General features: G+C 45.4%; 1 protein-coding gene across 1 annotated transcript in view; it reads left to right on the top strand.

Moving 5' to 3' along the window:
* The first annotated feature begins 3,491 nt into the window (after window positions 1-3,491).
* Window positions 3,492-7,905, top strand: part of LOC147733096 (uncharacterized) — a 66,213-nt gene continuing 61,799 nt past the window's right edge. The window contains exon 1 of the mRNA XM_086955741.1: window positions 3,492-3,552. The gene's annotated coding sequence lies outside the window, so the exon portion shown is untranslated. The remainder of the gene's footprint in view (window positions 3,553-7,905) is intronic.

Below are 7,905 nucleotides of genomic sequence, written 5' to 3'. Positions count from 1 at the left end.
GGCCCTTCAAACCATCTTTGCTTATGCCCTTGAGACCTATCCTCCACGTCCACCACGTTCCACTAGATATAACTCTGCCAACAAAGCTTTAGTCCAGGGAATTATTGACATGATCAAGGATGTCAATAATACTCCATCATACCCTAGAGACGAACTGCGAGTGTATTTAAGTTGGAATACTTCAGAGTATCGCCTTAGTTTAGGGGAAAGCAAGCGTAAAAGCTCAACTCCAATCAATCGAGCTGCTGTGTCTTTATTCCTAATAATGCTCCAACAGTCTATGAGGCGATCTCTAAGCTACACAAGATTTCCGACTCTATACATGTAGACAAGGGAAACTGGTCCTTTATGGAGTGGTTTTGGACTCTGATCTCAGCGTGGGGGTGGAAGGTTCTAATGGTCATCGGTGTCATCTTAGTATTCCTATTCTCATGCTGCCTAATTATCCAGTGTGGTCCCGCTTTGTGTAGTCTTTGTGCTGCAACCTGTTTTAGGAAACCACCTGCAATTGGAGAAAAGGCACGAGAAAGGATGATGATACAACAACATGTCACTGACCTGATGAGTATAGAACTAGACTCTGATATAGACTGAGTAATTGCCTATGTAAGGGCAAAAGGAGGGTCTGAGGTTCCGTGACGATTTGAACCCGTGTTTTCAATATTGTCGGAAATACATAATATTAGTATCAGCGAACCGCAAATGATCCATTTAGCATATCCTGGTGTTTTCGCTACGATACGAGCAAGAGCACTCCTGTTATGAACACATTTCTGATCTACCCACGGCATCCATCTTAGATCATGTCCGCCATTTTGTGTTTCTTGCCCTCACATACGCAATAACCTCTGATCACTTCATTTCGATTAAGGACACGTAGCCTTAGCCGGAGATTCACCTCTTTCATGACACGTGTACCTTAAACCAGATCACGCTGTAGCTGCATGACTTGACAAAGGCTGCCTCCTCTGCCCGAGGCTAGCCCACCTAAACTGGTTCTCATGTCCATTGTCCTGATCATGATTAGGCGGCCGAAGCCGGTAGCCTTGCCCATTTACAACCCACAAACATCTCTTATCCCGCTTTCCTATCTTCTGCACCTGGCTCTGCTCCTTTCCTTCTGGGCCTTTATTAGGGGGAGGTAACGAACTTTACGATGAGGCGGTCCGGCTCTTGAATGCAATGTTGACAAGGGATTGTGATGGACTAGTGGGAACCCCTCTTCGTGATGTTTGGCATCAGATATTATCGACAGTTCCTGTGTAACGCCAAATATTTATTGTTTAAGACACAAAGGTTTGGGAATGTACTGACATGTGAAATATTTGCCTGAAGCACAATTTTTAGTATATAAGGAGCAACCCTCAATGTACAAATCGAACAGGCTCCTAGACACTGCCCATGCGTAGTTTCTGTGACTTCTGTGTCCCTGCAGTAATAAACCTTTGGTCTTTGACGCCACCACCGAGAAGCCCGTGTTTCTGTTCATTTGCGCACCAAGGCAGGTGGAACTCCGGGGTCTTTGGGTGTTGTTCCCTGACACCTCTGGACGGAACCAAAAAGTCCAGAACTCCAGTGCCATGTAACATGTATGACGTACGCATGACATCGAGGTCAGCCTACAGAGCAGTCTCGGTAGACTTTACACAGTTTTGTATGTCATATTACCGTGATTGTACTGAACAAACTTAAAGCGCACATTATTTGCAACAGTTCTTGCGGCTGTACAGGTTTTACATCAGTAGCAGGTTATTTCTCAGCTTCAAGTCATTTACCCTGTCCTTTAGTTTCGTCTGTGGTTTGTCTGTTCTCAGTGCTCTATGAAATATTGTTATCAGTCACTTTCAAATAGTCAACTTCAACATTTCTCCCATTATGTGAGTAGGTGCCTCGAGGAAACCTAGGCCACATTTCTCTAGCAGTTTGTGCCCCAGCTCTTTACTTATGGAGCCAGCTACCAAGCGCCCTAAGCCTATAGAAAAAACGTCCTTTGCTGGCTAAGCCTATACAGCAAGTTAATCAGTTTCCTAAATCTACAGAAAATTCTACCTAGCTCAATAAACAGTTTTAGACAATCTGTCTAGTGCTATACACCCATGGAGCTCCCCACCCAGCTCCCTGCCCCTTTTAAATAAGCTATCCCTCTTCCTAGACTTGTAGACAAGCTCCACAACTTCCCAATCCTATGGATCAAGCTTCTCAGCTCACTAAAACTACTGAATACGCAACCCAATTCACTTATCCTCTAGAACAGACCACCAGGCGCCTTGAGGCTATAGAATAACCTATTTGACGTTGTAAACCTGTAAAACAGTGCTACCCAAACTTTTTTAGAACCACAACCCACTTTTTAGAGCGACAAACTTTTGTGACCCACCTACCTTTGATAAATTTGAGTCTTGGTGATGTTCAAATGTAATTCAACTAGAATAATCTAACCAACTCCTTACACCTGCCTAACAAGCTGACACAGCGCTTTGAGCCTATAAAACGAGCTACACAGCTCCTTAAAACTATAGAGCAGCTTATTAAGCTTCCAAAACCTAGAGCAGGGACTTGTTTTGGAATTTGGGGGCCTGGGCCAAACATATTTTGGGGGCCCTTATTCAGGACAGCTTTACATTTATGATCCAGTTTCAGCTCTTCCATGTCCTCTTTGGCCCAGTCACTGACAGTGCACAGGCACATTCATCCACATTCGAAATGTGTTTACATATAATATTCAGGGAAAGTGATGTGTATTTTCAATATTGTAACACCTTCAGCTCACAAATATAAATGCAAATAATCTATGACCCCCTCCCATTTCTCATTTGTGAGGCCCTGTTTTGATCTAAAAGAAACTTTTTTAAGGATGTTGCATGAAACACTAACACAACATTTTTCTGCAAAATGTCTGTAATAGACTCCACCCCCACATCCAAGATAAAAAAAACGGCATTTAAAACTACTATCTGTTTAAGAATTATTTACGGTAATCTTTACGGTAATTAGGGCAAGACTCTGTAGAACAGAGCTCCCCCACCTAAAAAGTTGGGGCCCTGGGCCAGAATCCACTGTGCCCACTGGCCTTGAAACGTCTCTGACTAGAGAACAAGCCACCCAGCTCTACAAAAAACAGTAGGGTGTTTCATGTTTTGAAAAGATACTTAAGAAATACCTTCTTGATCCGAGCTTTCTTTTGTTTCTGGATTACGTGGTAACTGCTCTTTCGAGTTTTATTTGGTTGGAATGCATGTGACCTTTCCAAAGAGAAAAAAACAGATATATTTGGGTATGGCTGCCTGACAGCAAAATGAAATTTGACAAGCCCTGAAGAAGCCCTTTAGGTGAATGACAAGCGGTACTGTAAGGAATTAGTGATTTGAAACTTAACTAACGGAATGTACAGGTAACCTCCCTTTTAACACTTTCTCTAGGGCACGGCTGTTTAAAAATGACCACTGGGAGGGGCGTGGAAAAAGGGGTAGACGTTATTCTGGACACCTGTACTTTTATACCACACACCAGGTAGCGGAGGCACAGAGAGGAGCTGGAGAGAGAACGGGACAGGTAAGACAATACGCATGGGCACCGAGAGAGAAGAGAGAGCGTTAAAGAGGAGAGCTAAAGGGTGCAAAGAGAGAAACGGGTTTCAAAGGGGTGTTTGTATTGTGCGCTTGTTTTCGCAGTGACTCCGATTTTTTTCCCCAAGAGAGGCATTCTATGGACCAGCAGATATTACATAGCGATTGTACTGTTAGCGGCTACCTACAGCTGTTGATGAAAGGTGGAGGCACAGATGAGGCGGGGAAAGGCACAGGAAAGGTCCTACAAAAGCAGAAGAAACAGCTGTGTGGCGTGTGATGCACCAATATAGGAAGGTGTGGATGAGGGTGCCCCCCTCGTACTGGCGCGTCCAGGTTAGTCACGGCGTCAGAGGTAGAAGCTCTGATGCTGGTGAAGTAACTGATAGCAAAGCTACTGTGGTCTTGCAAGGCAGAGGCCGAAAGGAAGAAAAGGACACTAATAGGGAGAGAGGCAGAGCAAGGGATAAGACAGAGATGTGGAGTGGAGAGACGGGTAGAAGGAGTGATAAGTAGAGAGCCTCGGCTGAAGGCAAAGGAAAGGGTATGGGACATTTTATGGAGGAGATGGGAGAAGGGAATAGCACGGGTACACATGGAGAGATGGGTACACCGCTTCAGGTATGTACATATGTATGTCATTTATAATTTTTTTCTTTGGGGGGGGGGGGGAGGGGAGACATGAGGCTCGCGAGATAACCAAAGCTATATTACAGCCAGGCCTGAGTAAGGGAGAGAGAGACAAGCGCTAATTGAAACGGGTGAGAGATGCGAGCCAGACGTCAGCATGGAGCCAGACAAACCAGTGGGTCAGAACTTTCTGACATTCCACATGGAGCCCTGAGTACCAGCAGCACACTTTCTCTGAGAGCTCAACAGCCACCTCCCTGCTCTCTTATGTGTATCCATCCGGCAGTGAGGTATTTTCCAAGTGGGCAGGCATAGGAAGTAAAAGGGGCAGTAGTTATCCGCCCATTGGTAGGAGATAGTAGATGGTGACAGGTGCAAGGATATCAAAAGCGCTGCGGGTGCAGTGGCTTCGGGCCCAATGGGTGAGGAGCCCACTGCACTTAAATTAGAATTTTTGATGTATAGAATCTTGGGGAAAGGGCTCGCTTTACTTGTTTGCATGGACGCTCGTGGCACTCTTGTTACGTCACTTGGGGGGGAGCACAGTCTGCTAATTTCCTTCATATACTCCGGTAAAGAGATCAGGTGTGGTCATCACTCATCACTGCCTTGTGAACGGCCGAGTCAGCCACTTTTGCACGAGTGGATTAGCTGAATCACTTGTCGATCACGTGTGGTTCGTCCTGATCCGGATAACGATCAGTTTAAGTGAGAACGTTTCCAAATTCGTAGGGCCAGAATTAAATTTAGTTTCTAAACAGATGCCTGAAAAGCTAAGAAGGCTTGCAATTTTCAACTTTGCATGTTTTTTCATATTTATTTCACCAGCTTTGTATAGTACAAGCTGCATAGTTAATAAAAAAGAAAGAGAAAGGTTGACCGCCATTTGGCAGATGGAATATCGCTAAGACTAAAGACTCTCTTTTTGAGTTTGCTGGAATTTGGTGCAGGGCTACCAGGCTGCTGTAATCTTCCATTCCAGACAGTATACCTGCACCCATTTTTGGCAATTACACGTTATGCTTTCTATAATGGGGAATAACCGCACAGATGTGGGAATACTAGGTCCTTTATCTCGTGGTTTTCCTAGTTTCTAAATCTGCTGATCTTTTCACCTACAAGGAGCCGGTTGAAAAGGTCAAAAGGTCAGTGGGAGTTCCGGTTTGGTCTAAAGGGGGAGGGGCGGGGGGGGGGGGGGGACAAGCCAATGGCACTCCAGGGGGAGTGCTGTCTATTCCCATAGTATGTCCTCTGAGGAGTGTCGAGGGGACGGCCACAGTGCCAGACTCTCATTGGCCAAGGATTGTCCCTGTTCCAGTATCCAGAGGTGAGGTCCAGGGCCTACCTGTTTACTTCTGGTGATGCGGCAGTACTGTGGTGTTGGCACGAGTTGTTCTGCTCTTAGTCCCTGTCCCTTCAGCAGATTCACCAAGTGTTCATTCACTCCTGGCATAAGAGGTGTACAGTATTTGTGTCTGAAAATATGGGGACCGAGCTTGCAGACCCTGGATGTTCAGTCCGAGGGACACCGAGCATTGTGGGATCTCAACCTGGAGTTTTTGCTTCAGGTGCAATGCCGCCACTCGTAATGAGGGCCTACGTTAGATGGCTGTAGCCATTCACGAAACATTTGCCTCCTTCAAGAAGCCCCCCTCCCATTCCTGGGCAGGACACTCTATGCCAGAAATGGTCTCATATCTGACTATTCTCTTGCACCAAATGGATGTACTCTGGTTCCGGCCTGTGGTAGGCCAGAACTAACATACACTACATCTTTGTGAACTGGACAGACGTCATCACCTCTGCAAAGGGCAACATTTCTCAACTTTGCAAGTAGAGACTGCAACTTCACCCACCCCTAACGGCAACGGAAAGTCCTCTGATTTCAGTAGAACGTGCCAAGTCCGCAGGTGAATCCACGGCCAGAATTTCCCACAGCTCAGAGATTGCATGTTAGTTAGGATTTCTGCCTGAGGATTCGCCCATGGGTTTAGCACTTCCTTCAGAAATTGCAGTCGTTTTCATTCCCATCCAACTGTACATCAGTGTCTTCAAAGATGTAGCAATGGGTCACTTCAGGCAGCCATCTCTGATCTACAATTGATATATCTCTGTGTTCATGTAATCCTGGCAATGAATGCCTGTGAAGCCAAAGAGTCAGAGCAGGTTGCTTCTTAATACAGAATCAGGCTGTAGACTGCTGGATGAGCATCATCCTTTGATGAAGACCTCAAGCAGCTCAAGGAGGAGTGTGTAAGTTAACGTGGGTGTAGGCGGGCCATAACATCAGATTGGCACATGCAATAAACCCGGTATCAGATGGGTTACTTCTGATACTATTGCCACTGCCATTCTACCACCTGGAGGTAGTCATTCTAAGGGTGGCAGTCTTGCTGGGTGTTATCCAAATGTTAATTAACACTTTACTGCATCTGCTAGAAATCATTCGGTTCACTTTACCACCCCTTAGAGTCTTGTTCTCACAGCTGAGAAATACATTGAAGGCCAATATAACAATTATATATTCAACTAAAGTCTTTTTTTTTATTAACAACAAAATCAAATAATAATGAAAGAGTTGTGTCTGAGATGGTAAGAAAACTCTCACCCGTTTGCTAAAAGTGAAACTCCACGGTGCAGCACTGAGAAATAAACCTCAAAGTAATTCTCCCCAAACTACTTTAATTTTCAGGAACGATATTCTGTTCACCATACAAATCAGTTTTTAAATTCCTGTGGTGTGTATGGACAATTCTTCGTGGTTGCCCTTTCATTTCTTAGAGAAAGCAGCAGAGCTCGCAGGGTGTGGTGTGAGTGTGGCCGCTTCTAACCTCCAATGACTGTCACTCTCAGAGGGGACAAAGGGCAAGCCTGATTTCCAGTGACCGGTCCCACCTGGGTCATTCCAGTTGATCTTACACTGACATAAGGTGTTCTCCCGAAAGAGCATTAAAAGAGGTCAGGTTTCACCACTGTTAAGTGAACTTTATCCACATCCTGACACCTTGTTCATCTATGGCTCCATCTCTGTTTTCCTGCTTAGGCAAAGTGATGTAGTGACCTGGTACTGCTGGGAGAATGCCAACACAGGTACCCACGCGGGCTCTAGCGCACCACTGTGTTGGTTTAAGAGGATCCCCTCAGCATGCTATATAAAAGGGTCTCTTGCATGCCTGTTGTTCTTGACATTTCAATTGGATTTCCATTTTATCTCCAAGTTATTTGGGTTTGTTGTCTGGTACTGGGCACATTCTTCTTCCTGGCCATTCCCCACCTGCTGCTCAGGGTGAAGATGAAATATTCTATTCCATGCCCCATGGAAATAACTTGGGCCTTGACTGTCCATTGGGAATGTTGGTGCACAGGTATATGGCAAGTTCTCAGAACATCAGGTAGTTCAAATTTGCAGTGAGGTACACCAGGCACTACATATTCAGGCAGCTCCTGACACTGAACCTATCAAAGACAGGGTTCTTGTTCCACTTGGGTAGCAGCACCAGTCCTCATATGTGTGATTCCAGGAGCTCTACCTTGATGGGGCTCAGGAAGTGCCTGATGTGTACTGGTGATTGCAGGTGTTGGGCACCAGCACTCATTTTTGGGGACTGCGACTTACTTTTCGTCATCATACCAGAGTAAGACAACAGCAAAAGAAAAGCAACAAACATATAGAAGAATGATGAAAAGAATGATAGGACAATTGTGAGAA

Source organism: Lissotriton vulgaris, chromosome 2_1, assembly GCF_964263255.1.
Source record: "Lissotriton vulgaris chromosome 2_1, aLisVul1.2, whole genome shotgun sequence".
NCBI lineage: Eukaryota > Metazoa > Chordata > Amphibia > Caudata > Salamandridae > Lissotriton > Lissotriton vulgaris.
Note: the sequence above shows the minus strand (reverse complement) of the source record. Positions and strands in the feature narration are given on the sequence as shown.